The 17,332-nt window shown below is 63.7% G+C and overlaps 5 pseudogenes; all 5 read right to left on the bottom strand.

Annotated features, from left to right (window-relative positions):
• Positions 1-706: 706 nt before the first annotated feature.
• LOC142867284 (uncharacterized) lies at positions 707-824 on the bottom strand (annotated as a pseudogene).
• Positions 825-4,194: 3,370 nt separating this feature from the next.
• On the bottom strand, positions 4,195-4,313 carry LOC142867214 (uncharacterized; annotated as a pseudogene).
• A 3,372-nt stretch (positions 4,314-7,685) lies between these two features.
• LOC142867283 (uncharacterized) lies at positions 7,686-7,803 on the bottom strand (annotated as a pseudogene).
• Positions 7,804-11,173: 3,370 nt separating this feature from the next.
• LOC142867213 (uncharacterized) lies at positions 11,174-11,292 on the bottom strand (annotated as a pseudogene).
• Positions 11,293-14,663: 3,371 nt separating this feature from the next.
• LOC142867212 (uncharacterized) lies at positions 14,664-14,782 on the bottom strand (annotated as a pseudogene).
• Between the last annotated feature and the right edge of the window lie 2,550 nt (positions 14,783-17,332).

Below are 17,332 nucleotides of genomic sequence, written 5' to 3'. Positions count from 1 at the left end.
CGCACCGACTGGGGGATGGGCGCACTTGAAGCTCTGACCCGAGGGGGGAGGCTTGGAGAGGGCAACGTACCCGACCTTAACATTGGTACCCCCACAATACGCTGGAACAACATGAGAGGTATATGAATAAGAACACAGGGGGGAGGGGGGCACGGGCAACACATGTCACCTGAATACTTGTACTCCCATCATCTGCTTGAAAAGAGAGAGGAAAGGAAATGCAATAATAGAGGTAAGAGACACTTTTTAAAAATAATGAATCCGAAGAGAAAAGTAAAAGGAGGCCTGTGGAGCAGGTCTGGGTGTGACTCCGGATCCCCCAACATCAGGTGCCACCACCAAAGATTCCTGCGTGTAGCCCATAGTACCCCAAAAGCAACGGGACGAGTTCTGGTCACATACTCCCTCAAAATGACATCCTGGCCTTCTTCTGGAACTCCCTCCCCTCTCAGACTCTCAAGGTTTCCTCCAGCGTGTCGGTTCCCACAGAGCAGACCTTTGGTCTGAGACCTGACAGTCCAGATGCCACGCATGCTGCCGCGTGGCGGCGGTGTCGCGGCTTGGGACAAGAGGAGGCCCCACGGTGCGGGCTGGGGCTCCAGGCACCGCGGCGGGCGCTGAGGGTTGGGGTCACCCCCACCCCGGGCCGCCGCCGCGCTCCCAGAAAGGGGACAGAACAAGAGGCAAAAAAAAAAAAAAAAGAAGCAGCCTGTGGCACCCGGTATTCCCAGGCGGTCTCCCATCCAAGCACTAGCCAGGCCCGACCCTGCTTAGCTTCCGAGACCAGACGAGATCGGGGCGTTCAGGGTGGTGTGGCCCTAGACGGCGGCCGCCGCCGCCTCCCGCCCCAGGCCCCGCGGCGGGCCGGGCCTGTTGAGTTCGCCGGCCGGGTCCCGCGGGCTCCCAGGGACGGGGGTGATGGGCGGGGCGGGGCGGGGCGGGGCGGGGGGCTGTCTCTCTATACACACACACACACACTCACACTCACTCACACAAGATACGCCTCCACGGCTGGACTCGCCAAGGTGGAGCCCTCCCAGCCCCCCTCGTCTCCTCGCCCGGCCTCCTTCACCTACCCGCTGCCCACCCCCGGCGCGTCGCTGCCGCTGACTGCGCACGCGCGGGGCGCTCGCCCTTTGACCCCAGCCAGGGGCCGCCCTCCCCCACAACCCCTTTCAGCTGCGCCCCCCCCTCGCCCTGTGGGTGGGCTGCCGCCTATTCCCCCGGGCCAGGGCTGGGGCACAGCCAGTGTATGGGGCGTCTCTCTCTGGGGATGTGTCCCATGGGTGGGGTGGGGTGGCGTGGTTTGGGGGGCGCTGAAGAAATCAGTCCCCTCCATCTCCTACCTCTGGAAAACGCCCAACCCCGTGGAGAACTGCCGGCACCGCTTCGTGGGGGCCGGGACCCTCCTCTGTGTCCTCCTGTGGCCCAGTCCAAGGGGCCTGGGCCTGGCCGGGGCTGCATTGCCCCCCAACCACCCTGGCGTGTGGACTCGCTAAAAATCGGCCATTAGATATTGGATTCCAGCTTCATTGAGGTCATTTCACTAATGAGTGCACCGGAAAGAGTTTCCTAATCCATCTGTGAGGGTGGCAACTGAAAGAGAATTTTCAAGCTGACAGAATAGGCGAGGGAAGGCATAGGAGATTTCCACACCCAGCAAGGAAGACTTTCCCGAAATGGAAGAAAGAAACGAGCAAACAGAGACACCGGTAGCCCGCCCGGAAAAGAGTCTGCCCCTTAGAGAAAGCACCCTGACCAGGTTCACCCGTGGGTGGGTGGCGAGCTAGCGGCCTTCAGAAGAGCGAGGCCCGCAGTCTGTGCGGAAGACACCTGCACTCGGGTGTGTGTGGCGGCGCGATTCCCAAGCAGCTCTAGATGTTAAACCAAGGAGAAGCCAGGGAGTTCCCAACGCCCCAGGTGTCCTCAGCCCACGACTGGCTGCTGTGGGAATGCGAAGCCCGGCTCCTTGTCTCAGAGCGGGGTTCCCAGGAGGATCAGGCTGAAGCTGGGACTTGGCCTCAAAGTGTCCCCTCGCATGGCCACCCCCTTCCCCTTCCTGCTCCTCTACTCCTGGTGCCCCTCCATCCAGGGGCCAGACCTTAAAGAGTCACCGCAAGAGAATCCTGGTCCCAAAGGAGCCTTCTGGGGGACCGGTGCTGAGAGAGGTGGTGGGCATGGCCCGCTGGGGCTCTGCCCGACCCAGGGCTGAGAGATGCAACCTCCCAGCTCTGGGTCCCTGCAGGAAGTGTTGGCAAGCACAGGGCCAGTCCTCCAAAGGCCCAGGTGCGGGGAGCCCAGGCCAAGCAGCCTGTGCAAGAAGCCACTTGCCGTGCCACCCCGGGAACAGGACTGCAGGCCCCGGCCCTTCCCACCTCCTCCTCCTCCTCCTCCTCCTCCCCCCCGCACCCCCCGCCCCCCCCCGACATGGCACAGGGCTCAGAGACACCTCAGACTCTTGCTACCCAAAGTGCAAAGGGCATCAGTTGCTCCTCCAACCCCCCCGCCCAGCAGACCACGTTGTCCAGCCAGCCCCCGGGCCTCCCTGGGGTGCCCAGCACAAAAGTGCAGACACCCACCGGACCCTCAGTCTCAGTTTTCGGATGTTTTTGCCACTCTAAGGACCCGCAGGCCAGCTGGGCCTTCGGGCAGGACAGAGAGCCCCGGAATCCGACGTGGAGAGCTGCGTGTACGTCCCCATGAGGAGGCGGTCCCCACCTCCGCGGCTCTCCCCTTGCGGGGAGCGGCAGCCGGCAGCCGCAGGGCCTCAGGGAAGACACCAGGCTGGGCCCCCGCGGGGGCACAGCGGGGGCACGTCCCCCGCACTCACGCGACTTAGGGACGGCTGCTGGAGACTGCTGCGGCCACCCTGCTGCCGGGTTTCTGGAGGGCTTCCTGGAAGCAGCGTCCACACCAAGCCCTTGGAAGGCCCAGGCGACGGAGGAGCCGGTCAGGCAGGGGCCGAGGACGGTGAGAGGCCGGGCGGGAAGGAGCATGTCAGGCAGGGGCAGAGGACGGTGACAGGCCGGGCGGGGAGGAGCCGGTCAGGCGGGGGCCCAGGACAGTGACGGGCCTGGCCGGGGAGGAGTGCGTCAGGCAGGGGCAGAGGAGACGGGCTGGGTAAGGGTTAGGGTGACAGTTAGGGCACAATTCACAATCGCAAAGACGTGGAAGCGACCCGAGTGCCCATCCATCCAGGAGTGCATTAATAAAATGTGGCGCGTGGACACCACGGAGTGCCATTCGGCTGTGAGGAGCAGCGGTGAGAGGGCACCTCTCGTGTTCTCCTGGCCAGAGCTGGAACCCGTTCCAGTAGGCCAAGTATCCCAAGAATGGACACACGAGCACCACGTGAGCGCGCTCACCAGCAAACTGGTAGGAACGGATGGACACCTAAGTGGACAGAGAGGAATCACCTTCATCGGGTGGGTGTCGGGCGGGTGGGGGGAGGGGAGGGGCATACACATCCATTAGGCATGGGGTGGGTGCGCACCGACTGGGGGATGGGCGCACTTGAAGCTCTGACCCGAGGGGGGAGGCTTGGAGAGGGCAACGTACCCGACCTTAACATTGGTACCCCCACAATACGCTGGAACAACATGAGAGGTATATGAATAAGAACACAGGGGGGAGGGGGGCACGGGCAACACATGTCACCTGAATACTTGTACTCCCATCATCTGCTTGAAAAGAGAGAGGAAAGGAAATGCAATAATAGAGGTAAGAGACACTTTTTAAAAATAATGAATCCGAAGAGAAAAGTAAAAGGAGGCCTGTGGAGCAGGTCTGGGTGTGACTCCGGATCCCCCAACATCAGGTGCCACCACCAAAGATTCCTGCGTGTAGCCCATAGTACCCCAAAAGCAACGGGACGAGTTCTGGTCACATACTCCCTCAAAATGACATCCTGGCCTTCTTCTGGAACTCCCTCCCCTCTCAGACTCTCAAGGTTTCCTCCAGCGTGTCGGTTCCCACAGAGCAGACCTTTGGTCTGAGACCTGACAGTCCAGATGCCACGCATGCTGCCGCGTGGCGGCGGTGTCGCGGCTTGGGACAAGAGGAGGCCCCACGGTGCGGGCTGGGGCTCCAGGCACCGCGGCGGGCGCTGAGGGTTGGGGTCACCCCCACCCCGGGCCGCCGCCGCGCTCCCAGAAAGGGGACAGAACAAGAGGCAAAAAAAAAAAAAAAAGAAGCAGCCTGTGGCACCCGGTATTCCCAGGCGGTCTCCCATCCAAGCACTAGCCAGGCCCGACCCTGCTTAGCTTCCGAGACCAGACGAGATCGGGGGCGTTCAGGGTGGTGTGGCCCTAGACGGCGGCCGCCGCCGCCTCCCGCCCCAGGCCCCGCGGCGGGCCGGGCCTGTTGAGTTCGCCGGCCGGGTCCCGCGGGCTCCCAGGGACGGGGGTGATGGGCGGGGCGGGGCGGGGCGGGGCGGGGGGCTGTCTCTCTATACACACACACACACACTCACACTCACTCACACAAGATACGCCTCCACGGCTGGACTCGCCAAGGTGGAGCCCTCCCAGCCCCCCTCGTCTCCTCGCCCGGCCTCCTTCACCTACCCGCTGCCCACCCCCGGCGCGTCGCTGCCGCTGACTGCGCACGCGCGGGGCGCTCGCCCTTTGACCCCAGCCAGGGGCCGCCCTCCCCCACAACCCCTTTCAGCTGCGCCCCCCCCTCGCCCTGTGGGTGGGCTGCCGCCTATTCCCCCGGGCCAGGGCTGGGGCACAGCCAGTGTATGGGGCGTCTCTCTCTGGGGATGTGTCCCATGGGTGGGGTGGGGTGGCGTGGTTTGGGGGGCGCTGAAGAAATCAGTCCCCTCCATCTCCTACCTCTGGAAAACGCCCAACCCCGTGGAGAACTGCCGGCACCGCTTCGTGGGGGCCGGGACCCTCCTCTGTGTCCTCCTGTGGCCCAGTCCAAGGGGCCTGGGCCTGGCCGGGGCTGCATTGCCCCCCAACCACCCTGGCGTGTGGACTCGCTAAAAATCGGCCATTAGATATTGGATTCCAGCTTCATTGAGGTCATTTCACTAATGAGTGCACCGGAAAGAGTTTCCTAATCCATCTGTGAGGGTGGCAACTGAAAGAGAATTTGAAAGCTGACAGAATAGGCGAGGGAAGGCATAGGAGATTTCCACACCCAGCAAGGAAGCCTTTCCCGAAATGGAAGAAAGAAACGAGCAAACAGAGACACCGGTAGCCCGCCCGGAAAAGAGTCTGCCCCTTAGAGAAAGCACCCTGACCAGGTTCACCCGTGGGTGGGTGGCGAGCTAGCGGCCTTCAGAAGAGCGAGGCCCGCAGTCTGTGCGGAAGACACCTGCACTCGGGTGTGTGTGGCGGCGCGATTCCCAAGCAGCTCTAGATGTTAAACCAAGGAGAAGCCAGGGAGTTCCCAACGCCCCAGGTGTCCTCAGCCCACGACTGGCTGCTGTGGGAATGCGAAGCCCGGCTCCTTGTCTCAGAGCGGGGTTCCCAGGAGGATCAGGCTGAAGCTGGGACTTGGCCTCAAAGTGTCCCCTCGCATGGCCACCCCCTTCCCCTTCCTGCTCCTCTACTCCTGGTGCCCCTCCATCCAGGGGCCAGACCTTAAAGAGTCACCGCAAGAGAATCCTGGTCCCAAAGGAGCCTTCTGGGGGACCGGTGCTGAGAGAGGTGGTGGGCATGGCCCGCTGGGGCTCTGCCCGACCCAGGGCTGAGAGATGCAACCTCCCAGCTCTGGGTCCCTGCAGGAAGTGTTGGCAAGCACAGGGCCAGTCCTCCAAAGGCCCAGGTGCGGGGAGCCCAGGCCAAGCAGCCTGTGCAAGAAGCCACTTGCCGTGCCACCCCGGGAACAGGACTGCAGGCCCCGGCCCTTCCCACCTCCTCCTCCTCCTCCTCCTCCTCCCCCCCGCCCCCCCCGCCCCCCCCCCCGACATGGCACAGGGCTCAGAGACACCTCAGACTCTTGCTACCCAAAGTGCAAAGGGCATCAGTTGCTCCTCCAACCCCCCCGCCCAGCAGACCACGTTGTCCAGCCAGCCCCCGGGCCTCCCTGGGGTGCCCAGCACAAAAGTGCAGACACCCACCGGACCCTCAATCTCAGTTTTCGGATGTTTTTGCCACTCTAAGGACCCGCAGGCCAGCTGGGCCTTCGGGCAGGACAGAGAGCCCCGGAATCCGACGTGGAGAGCTGCGTGTACGTCCCCATGAGGAGGCGGTCCCCACCTCCGCGGCTCTCCCCTTGCGGGGAGCGGCAGCCGGCAGCCGCAGGGCCTCAGGGAAGACACCAGGCTGGGCCCCCGCGGGGGCACAGCGGGGGCACGTCCCCCGCACTCACGCGACTTAGGGACGGCTGCTGGAGACTGCTGCGGCCACCCTGCTGCCGGGTTTCTGGAGGGCTTCCTGGAAGCAGCGTCCACACCAAGCCCTTGGAAGGCCCAGGCGACGGAGGAGCCGGTCAGGCAGGGGCCGAGGACGGTGAGAGGCCGGGCGGGAAGGAGCATGTCAGGCAGGGGCAGAGGACGGTGACAGGCCGGGCGGGGAGGAGCCGGTCAGGCGGGGGCCCAGGACAGTGACGGGCCTGGCCGGGGAGGAGTGCGTCAGGCAGGGGCAGAGGAGACGGGCTGGGTAAGGGTTAGGGTTACAGTTAGGGCACAATTCACAATCGCAAAGACGTGGAAGCGACCCGAGTGCCCATCCATCCAGGAGTGCATTAATAAAATGTGGCGCGTGGACACCACGGAGTGCCATTCGGCTGTGAGGAGCAGCGGTGAGAGGGCACCTCTCGTGTTCTCCTGGCCAGAGCTGGAACCCGTTCCAGTAGGCCAAGTATCCCAAGAATGGACACACGAGCACCACGTGAGCGCGCTCACCAGCAAACTGGTAGGAACGGATGGACACCTAAGTGGACAGAGAGGAATCACCTTCATCGGGTGGGTGTCGGGCGGGTGGGGGGAGGGGAGGGGCATACACATCCATTAGGCATGGGGTGGGTGCGCACCGACTGGGGGATGGGCGCACTTGAAGCTCTGACCCGAGGGGGGAGGCTTGGAGAGGGCAACGTACCCGACCTTAACATTGGTACCCCCACAATACGCTGGAACAACATGAGAGGTATATGAATAAGAACACAGGGGGGAGGGGGGCACGGGCAACACATGTCACCTGAATACTTGTACTCCCATCATCTGCTTGAAAAGAGAGAGGAAAGGAAATGCAATAATAGAGGTAAGAGACACTTTTTAAAAATAATGAATCCGAAGAGAAAAGTAAAAGGAGGCCTGTGGAGCAGGTCTGGGTGTGACTCCGGATCCCCCAACATCAGGTGCCACCACCAAAGATTCCTGCGTGTAGCCCATAGTACCCCAAAAGCAACGGGACGAGTTCTGGTCACATACTCCCTCAAAATGACATCCTGGCCTTCTTCTGGAACTCCCTCCCCTCTCAGACTCTCAAGGTTTCCTCCAGCGTGTCGGTTCCCACAGAGCAGACCTTTGGTCTGAGACCTGACAGTCCAGATGCCACGCATGCTGCCGCGTGGCGGCGGTGTCGCGGCTTGGGACAAGAGGAGGCCCCACGGTGCGGGCTGGGGCTCCAGGCACCGCGGCGGGCGCTGAGGGTTGGGGTCACCCCCACCCCGGGCCGCCGCCGCGCTCCCAGAAAGGGGACAGAACAAGAGGCAAAAAAAAAAAAAAAAGAAGCAGCCTGTGGCACCCGGTATTCCCAGGCGGTCTCCCATCCAAGCACTAGCCAGGCCCGACCCTGCTTAGCTTCCGAGACCAGACGAGATCGGGGCGTTCAGGGTGGTGTGGCCCTAGACGGCGGCCGCCGCCGCCTCCCGCCCCAGGCCCCGCGGCGGGCCGGGCCTGTTGAGTTCGCCGGCCGGGTCCCGCGGGCTCCCAGGGACGGGGGTGATGGGCGGGGCGGGGCGGGGCGGGGCGGGGGGCTGTCTCTCTATACACACACACACACACTCACACTCACTCACACAAGATACGCCTCCACGGCTGGACTCGCCAAGGTGGAGCCCTCCCAGCCCCCCTCGTCTCCTCGCCCGGCCTCCTTCACCTACCCGCTGCCCACCCCCGGCGCGTCGCTGCCGCTGACTGCGCACGCGCGGGGCGCTCGCCCTTTGACCCCAGCCAGGGGCCGCCCTCCCCCACAACCCCTTTCAGCTGCGCCCCCCCCTCGCCCTGTGGGTGGGCTGCCGCCTATTCCCCCGGGCCAGGGCTGGGGCACAGCCAGTGTATGGGGCGTCTCTCTCTGGGGATGTGTCCCATGGGTGGGGTGGGGTGGCGTGGTTTGGGGGGCGCTGAAGAAATCAGTCCCCTCCATCTCCTACCTCTGGAAAACGCCCAACCCCGTGGAGAACTGCCGGCACCGCTTCGTGGGGGCCGGGACCCTCCTCTGTGTCCTCCTGTGGCCCAGTCCAAGGGGCCTGGGCCTGGCCGGGGCTGCATTGCCCCCCAACCACCCTGGCGTGTGGACTCGCTAAAAATCGGCCATTAGATATTGGATTCCAGCTTCATTGAGGTCATTTCACTAATGAGTGCACCGGAAAGAGTTTCCTAATCCATCTGTGAGGGTGGCAACTGAAAGAGAATTTTCAAGCTGACAGAATAGGCGAGGGAAGGCATAGGAGATTTCCACACCCAGCAAGGAAGACTTTCCCGAAATGGAAGAAAGAAACGAGCAAACAGAGACACCGGTAGCCCGCCCGGAAAAGAGTCTGCCCCTTAGAGAAAGCACCCTGACCAGGTTCACCCGTGGGTGGGTGGCGAGCTAGCGGCCTTCAGAAGAGCGAGGCCCGCAGTCTGTGCGGAAGACACCTGCACTCGGGTGTGTGTGGCGGCGCGATTCCCAAGCAGCTCTAGATGTTAAACCAAGGAGAAGCCAGGGAGTTCCCAACGCCCCAGGTGTCCTCAGCCCACGACTGGCTGCTGTGGGAATGCGAAGCCCGGCTCCTTGTCTCAGAGCGGGGTTCCCAGGAGGATCAGGCTGAAGCTGGGACTTGGCCTCAAAGTGTCCCCTCGCATGGCCACCCCCTTCCCCTTCCTGCTCCTCTACTCCTGGTGCCCCTCCATCCAGGGGCCAGACCTTAAAGAGTCACCGCAAGAGAATCCTGGTCCCAAAGGAGCCTTCTGGGGGACCGGTGCTGAGAGAGGTGGTGGGCATGGCCCGCTGGGGCTCTGCCCGACCCAGGGCTGAGAGATGCAACCTCCCAGCTCTGGGTCCCTGCAGGAAGTGTTGGCAAGCACAGGGCCAGTCCTCCAAAGGCCCAGGTGCGGGGAGCCCAGGCCAAGCAGCCTGTGCAAGAAGCCACTTGCCGTGCCACCCCGGGAACAGGACTGCAGGCCCCGGCCCTTCCCACCTCCTCCTCCTCCTCCTCCTCCTCCCCCCCGCACCCCCCGCCCCCCCCCGACATGGCACAGGGCTCAGAGACACCTCAGACTCTTGCTACCCAAAGTGCAAAGGGCATCAGTTGCTCCTCCAACCCCCCCGCCCAGCAGACCACGTTGTCCAGCCAGCCCCCGGGCCTCCCTGGGGTGCCCAGCACAAAAGTGCAGACACCCACCGGACCCTCAGTCTCAGTTTTCGGATGTTTTTGCCACTCTAAGGACCCGCAGGCCAGCTGGGCCTTCGGGCAGGACAGAGAGCCCCGGAATCCGACGTGGAGAGCTGCGTGTACGTCCCCATGAGGAGGCGGTCCCCACCTCCGCGGCTCTCCCCTTGCGGGGAGCGGCAGCCGGCAGCCGCAGGGCCTCAGGGAAGACACCAGGCTGGGCCCCCGCGGGGGCACAGCGGGGGCACGTCCCCCGCACTCACGCGACTTAGGGACGGCTGCTGGAGACTGCTGCGGCCACCCTGCTGCCGGGTTTCTGGAGGGCTTCCTGGAAGCAGCGTCCACACCAAGCCCTTGGAAGGCCCAGGCGACGGAGGAGCCGGTCAGGCAGGGGCCGAGGACGGTGAGAGGCCGGGCGGGAAGGAGCATGTCAGGCAGGGGCAGAGGACGGTGACAGGCCGGGCGGGGAGGAGCCGGTCAGGCGGGGGCCCAGGACAGTGACGGGCCTGGCCGGGGAGGAGTGCGTCAGGCAGGGGCAGAGGAGACGGGCTGGGTAAGGGTTAGGGTGACAGTTAGGGCACAATTCACAATCGCAAAGACGTGGAAGCGACCCGAGTGCCCATCCATCCAGGAGTGCATTAATAAAATGTGGCGCGTGGACACCACGGAGTGCCATTCGGCTGTGAGGAGCAGCGGTGAGAGGGCACCTCTCGTGTTCTCCTGGCCAGAGCTGGAACCCGTTCCAGTAGGCCAAGTATCCCAAGAATGGACACACGAGCACCACGTGAGCGCGCTCACCAGCAAACTGGTAGGAACGGATGGACACCTAAGTGGACAGAGAGGAATCACCTTCATCGGGTGGGTGTCGGGCGGGTGGGGGGAGGGGAGGGGCATACACATCCATTAGGCATGGGGTGGGTGCGCACCGACTGGGGGATGGGCGCACTTGAAGCTCTGACCCGAGGGGGGAGGCTTGGAGAGGGCAACGTACCCGACCTTAACATTGGTACCCCCACAATACGCTGGAACAACATGAGAGGTATATGAATAAGAACACAGGGGGGAGGGGGGCACGGGCAACACATGTCACCTGAATACTTGTACTCCCATCATCTGCTTGAAAAGAGAGAGGAAAGGAAATGCAATAATAGAGGTAAGAGACACTTTTTAAAAATAATGAATCCGAAGAGAAAAGTAAAAGGAGGCCTGTGGAGCAGGTCTGGGTGTGACTCCGGATCCCCCAACATCAGGTGCCACCACCAAAGATTCCTGCGTGTAGCCCATAGTACCCCAAAAGCAACGGGACGAGTTCTGGTCACATACTCCCTCAAAATGACATCCTGGCCTTCTTCTGGAACTCCCTCCCCTCTCAGACTCTCAAGGTTTCCTCCAGCGTGTCGGTTCCCACAGAGCAGACCTTTGGTCTGAGACCTGACAGTCCAGATGCCACGCATGCTGCCGCGTGGCGGCGGTGTCGCGGCTTGGGACAAGAGGAGGCCCCACGGTGCGGGCTGGGGCTCCAGGCACCGCGGCGGGCGCTGAGGGTTGGGGTCACCCCCACCCCGGGCCGCCGCCGCGCTCCCAGAAAGGGGACAGAACAAGAGGCAAAAAAAAAAAAAAAAGAAGCAGCCTGTGGCACCCGGTATTCCCAGGCGGTCTCCCATCCAAGCACTAGCCAGGCCCGACCCTGCTTAGCTTCCGAGACCAGACGAGATCGGGGGCGTTCAGGGTGGTGTGGCCCTAGACGGCGGCCGCCGCCGCCTCCCGCCCCAGGCCCCGCGGCGGGCCGGGCCTGTTGAGTTCGCCGGCCGGGTCCCGCGGGCTCCCAGGGACGGGGGTGATGGGCGGGGCGGGGCGGGGCGGGGCGGGGGGCTGTCTCTCTATACACACACACACACACTCACACTCACTCACACAAGATACGCCTCCACGGCTGGACTCGCCAAGGTGGAGCCCTCCCAGCCCCCCTCGTCTCCTCGCCCGGCCTCCTTCACCTACCCGCTGCCCACCCCCGGCGCGTCGCTGCCGCTGACTGCGCACGCGCGGGGCGCTCGCCCTTTGACCCCAGCCAGGGGCCGCCCTCCCCCACAACCCCTTTCAGCTGCGCCCCCCCCTCGCCCTGTGGGTGGGCTGCCGCCTATTCCCCCGGGCCAGGGCTGGGGCACAGCCAGTGTATGGGGCGTCTCTCTCTGGGGATGTGTCCCATGGGTGGGGTGGGGTGGCGTGGTTTGGGGGGCGCTGAAGAAATCAGTCCCCTCCATCTCCTACCTCTGGAAAACGCCCAACCCCGTGGAGAACTGCCGGCACCGCTTCGTGGGGGCCGGGACCCTCCTCTGTGTCCTCCTGTGGCCCAGTCCAAGGGGCCTGGGCCTGGCCGGGGCTGCATTGCCCCCCAACCACCCTGGCGTGTGGACTCGCTAAAAATCGGCCATTAGATATTGGATTCCAGCTTCATTGAGGTCATTTCACTAATGAGTGCACCGGAAAGAGTTTCCTAATCCATCTGTGAGGGTGGCAACTGAAAGAGAATTTGAAAGCTGACAGAATAGGCGAGGGAAGGCATAGGAGATTTCCACACCCAGCAAGGAAGCCTTTCCCGAAATGGAAGAAAGAAACGAGCAAACAGAGACACCGGTAGCCCGCCCGGAAAAGAGTCTGCCCCTTAGAGAAAGCACCCTGACCAGGTTCACCCGTGGGTGGGTGGCGAGCTAGCGGCCTTCAGAAGAGCGAGGCCCGCAGTCTGTGCGGAAGACACCTGCACTCGGGTGTGTGTGGCGGCGCGATTCCCAAGCAGCTCTAGATGTTAAACCAAGGAGAAGCCAGGGAGTTCCCAACGCCCCAGGTGTCCTCAGCCCACGACTGGCTGCTGTGGGAATGCGAAGCCCGGCTCCTTGTCTCAGAGCGGGGTTCCCAGGAGGATCAGGCTGAAGCTGGGACTTGGCCTCAAAGTGTCCCCTCGCATGGCCACCCCCTTCCCCTTCCTGCTCCTCTACTCCTGGTGCCCCTCCATCCAGGGGCCAGACCTTAAAGAGTCACCGCAAGAGAATCCTGGTCCCAAAGGAGCCTTCTGGGGGACCGGTGCTGAGAGAGGTGGTGGGCATGGCCCGCTGGGGCTCTGCCCGACCCAGGGCTGAGAGATGCAACCTCCCAGCTCTGGGTCCCTGCAGGAAGTGTTGGCAAGCACAGGGCCAGTCCTCCAAAGGCCCAGGTGCGGGGAGCCCAGGCCAAGCAGCCTGTGCAAGAAGCCACTTGCCGTGCCACCCCGGGAACAGGACTGCAGGCCCCGGCCCTTCCCACCTCCTCCTCCTCCTCCTCCTCCTCCCCCCCGCCCCCCCCGCCCCCCCCCCGACATGGCACAGGGCTCAGAGACACCTCAGACTCTTGCTACCCAAAGTGCAAAGGGCATCAGTTGCTCCTCCAACCCCCCCGCCCAGCAGACCACGTTGTCCAGCCAGCCCCCGGGCCTCCCTGGGGTGCCCAGCACAAAAGTGCAGACACCCACCGGACCCTCAGTCTCAGTTTTCGGATGTTTTTGCCACTCTAAGGACCCGCAGGCCAGCTGGGCCTTCGGGCAGGACAGAGAGCCCCGGAATCCGACGTGGAGAGCTGCGTGTACGTCCCCATGAGGAGGCGGTCCCCACCTCCGCGGCTCTCCCCTTGCGGGGAGCGGCAGCCGGCAGCCGCAGGGCCTCAGGGAAGACACCAGGCTGGGCCCCCGCGGGGGCACAGCGGGGGCACGTCCCCCGCACTCACGCGACTTAGGGACGGCTGCTGGAGACTGCTGCGGCCACCCTGCTGCCGGGTTTCTGGAGGGCTTCCTGGAAGCAGCGTCCACACCAAGCCCTTGGAAGGCCCAGGCGACGGAGGAGCCGGTCAGGCAGGGGCCGAGGACGGTGAGAGGCCGGGCGGGAAGGAGCATGTCAGGCAGGGGCAGAGGACGGTGACAGGCCGGGCGGGGAGGAGCCGGTCAGGCGGGGGCCCAGGACAGTGACGGGCCTGGCCGGGGAGGAGTGCGTCAGGCAGGGGCAGAGGAGACGGGCTGGGTAAGGGTTAGGGTTACAGTTAGGGCACAATTCACAATCGCAAAGACGTGGAAGCGACCCGAGTGCCCATCCATCCAGGAGTGCATTAATAAAATGTGGCGCGTGGACACCACGGAGTGCCATTCGGCTGTGAGGAGCAGCGGTGAGAGGGCACCTCTCGTGTTCTCCTGGCCAGAGCTGGAACCCGTTCCAGTAGGCCAAGTATCCCAAGAATGGACACACGAGCACCACGTGAGCGCGCTCACCAGCAAACTGGTAGGAACGGATGGACACCTAAGTGGACAGAGAGGAATCACCTTCATCGGGTGGGTGTCGGGCGGGTGGGGGGAGGGGAGGGGCAATCACATCCATTAGGCATGGGGTGGGTGCGCACCGACTGGGGGATGGGCGCACTTGAAGCTCTGACCCGAGGGGGGAGGCTTGGAGAGGGCAACGTACCCGACCTTAACATTGGTACCCCCACAATACGCTGGAACAACATGAGAGGTATATGAATAAGAACACAGGGGGGAGGGGGGCACGGGCAACACATGTCACCTGAATACTTGTACTCCCATCATCTGCTTGAAAAGAGAGAGGAAAGGAAATGCAATAATAGAGGTAAGAGACACTTTTTAAAAATAATGAATCCGAAGAGAAAAGTAAAAGGAGGCCTGTGGAGCAGGTCTGGGTGTGACTCCGGATCCCCCAACATCAGGTGCCACCACCAAAGATTCCTGCGTGTAGCCCATAGTACCCCAAAAGCAACGGGACGAGTTCTGGTCACATACTCCCTCAAAATGACATCCTGGCCTTCTTCTGGAACTCCCTCCCCTCTCAGACTCTCAAGGTTTCCTCCAGCGTGTCGGTTCCCACAGAGCAGACCTTTGGTCTGAGACCTGACAGTCCAGATGCCACGCATGCTGCCGCGTGGCGGCGGTGTCGCGGCTTGGGACAAGAGGAGGCCCCACGGTGCGGGCTGGGGCTCCAGGCACCGCGGCGGGCGCTGAGGGTTGGGGTCACCCCCACCCCGGGCCGCCGCCGCGCTCCCAGAAAGGGGACAGAACAAGAGGCAAAAAAAAAAAAAAAAGAAGCAGCCTGTGGCACCCGGTATTCCCAGGCGGTCTCCCATCCAAGCACTAGCCAGGCCCGACCCTGCTTAGCTTCCGAGACCAGACGAGATCGGGGGCGTTCAGGGTGGTGTGGCCCTAGACGGCGGCCGCCGCCGCCTCCCGCCCCAGGCCCCGCGGCGGGCCGGGCCTGTTGAGTTCGCCGGCCGGGTCCCGCGGGCTCCCAGGGACGGGGGTGATGGGCGGGGCGGGGCGGGGCGGGGCGGGGGGCTGTCTCTCTATACACACACACACACACTCACACTCACTCACACAAGATACGCCTCCACGGCTGGACTCGCCAAGGTGGAGCCCTCCCAGCCCCCCTCGTCTCCTCGCCCGGCCTCCTTCACCTACCCGCTGCCCACCCCCGGCGCGTCGCTGCCGCTGACTGCGCACGCGCGGGGCGCTCGCCCTTTGACCCCAGCCAGGGGCCGCCCTCCCCCACAACCCCTTTCAGCTGCGCCCCCCCCTCGCCCTGTGGGTGGGCTGCCGCCTATTCCCCCGGGCCAGGGCTGGGGCACAGCCAGTGTATGGGGCGTCTCTCTCTGGGGATGTGTCCCATGGGTGGGGTGGGGTGGCGTGGTTTGGGGGGCGCTGAAGAAATCAGTCCCCTCCATCTCCTACCTCTGGAAAACGCCCAACCCCGTGGAGAACTGCCGGCACCGCTTCGTGGGGGCCGGGACCCTCCTCTGTGTCCTCCTGTGGCCCAGTCCAAGGGGCCTGGGCCTGGCCGGGGCTGCATTGCCCCCCAACCACCCTGGCGTGTGGACTCGCTAAAAATCGGCCATTAGATATTGGATTCCAGCTTCATTGAGGTCATTTCACTAATGAGTGCACCGGAAAGAGTTTCCTAATCCATCTGTGAGGGTGGCAACTGAAAGAGAATTTGAAAGCTGACAGAATAGGCGAGGGAAGGCATAGGAGATTTCCACACCCAGCAAGGAAGACTTTCCCGAAATGGAAGAAAGAAACGAGCAAACAGAGACACCGGTAGCCCGCCCGGAAAAGAGTCTGCCCCTTAGAGAAAGCACCCTGACCAGGTTCACCCGTGGGTGGGTGGCGAGCTAGCGGCCTTCAGAAGAGCGAGGCCCGCAGTCTGTGCGGAAGACACCTGCACTCGGGTGTGTGTGGCGGCGCGATTCCCAAGCAGCTCTAGATGTTAAACCAAGGAGAAGCCAGGGAGTTCCCAACGCCCCAGGTGTCCTCAGCCCACGACTGGCTGCTGTGGGAATGCGAAGCCCGGCTCCTTGTCTCAGAGCGGGGTTCCCAGGAGGATCAGGCTGAAGCTGGGACTTGGCCTCAAAGTGTCCCCTCGCATGGCCACCCCCTTCCCCTTCCTGCTCCTCTACTCCTGGTGCCCCTCCATCCAGGGGCCAGACCTTAAAGAGTCACCGCAAGAGAATCCTGGTCCCAAAGGAGCCTTCTGGGGGACCGGTGCTGAGAGAGGTGGTGGGCATGGCCCGCTGGGGCTCTGCCCGACCCAGGGCTGAGAGATGCAACCTCCCAGCTCTGGGTCCCTGCAGGAAGTGTTGGCAAGCACAGGGCCAGTCCTCCAAAGGCCCAGGTGCGGGGAGCCCAGGCCAAGCAGCCTGTGCAAGAAGCCACTTGCCGTGCCACCCCGGGAACAGGACTGCAGGCCCCGGCCCTTCCCACCTCCTCCTCCTCCTCCTCCTCCTCCCCCCCGCCCCCCCCGCCCCCCCCCCGACATGGCACAGGGCTCAGAGACACCTCAGACTCTTGCTACCCAAAGTGCAAAGGGCATCAGTTGCTCCTCCAACCCCCCCGCCCAGCAGACCACGTTGTCCAGCCAGCCCCCGGGCCTCCCTGGGGTGCCCAGCACAAAAGTGCAGACACCCACCGGACCCTCAGTCTCAGTTTTCGGATGTTTTTGCCACTCTAAGGACCCGCAGGCCAGCTGGGCCTTCGGGCAGGACAGAGAGCCCCGGAATCCGACGTGGAGAGCTGCGTGTACGTCCCCATGAGGAGGCGGTCCCCACCTCCGCGGCTCTCCCCTTGCGGGGAGCGGCAGCCGGCAGCCGCAGGGCCTCAGGGAAGACACCAGGCTGGGCCCCCGCGGGGGCACAGCGGGGGCACGTCCCCCGCACTCACGCGACTTAGGGACGGCTGCTGGAGACTGCTGCGGCCACCCTGCTGCCGGGTTTCTGGAGGGCTTCCTGGAAGCAGCGTCCACACCAAGCCCTTGGAAGGCCCAGGCGACGGAGGAGCCGGTCAGGCAGGGGCCGAGGACGGTGAGAGGCCGGGCGGGAAGGAGCATGTCAGGCAGGGGCAGAGGACGGTGACAGGCCGGGCGGGGAGGAGCCGGTCAGGCGGGGGCCCAGGACAGTGACGGGCCTGGCCGGGGAGGAGTGCGTCAGGCAGGGGCAGAGGAGACGGGCTGGGTAAGGGTTAGGGTTACAGTTAGGGCACAATTCACAATCGCAAAGACGTGGAAGCGACCCGAGTGCCCATCCATCCAGGAGTGCATTAATAAAATGTGGCGCGTGGACACCACGGAGTGCCATTCGGCTGTGAGGAGCAGCGGTGAGAGGGCACCTCTCGTGTTCTCCTGGCCAGAGCTGGAACCCGTTCCAGTAGGCCAAGTATCCCAAGAATGGACACACGAGCACCACGTGAGCGCGCTCACCAGCAAAC

This window comes from Microcebus murinus, unplaced genomic scaffold (genome assembly GCF_040939455.1).
Source record: "Microcebus murinus isolate Inina unplaced genomic scaffold, M.murinus_Inina_mat1.0 scaf014_hap2_Mmur4.0, whole genome shotgun sequence".
Lineage (NCBI taxonomy): Eukaryota > Metazoa > Chordata > Mammalia > Primates > Cheirogaleidae > Microcebus > Microcebus murinus.
The sequence above is the reverse complement of the archived record's forward strand: the minus strand, read 5'-3'. Positions and strand labels throughout refer to the sequence as shown.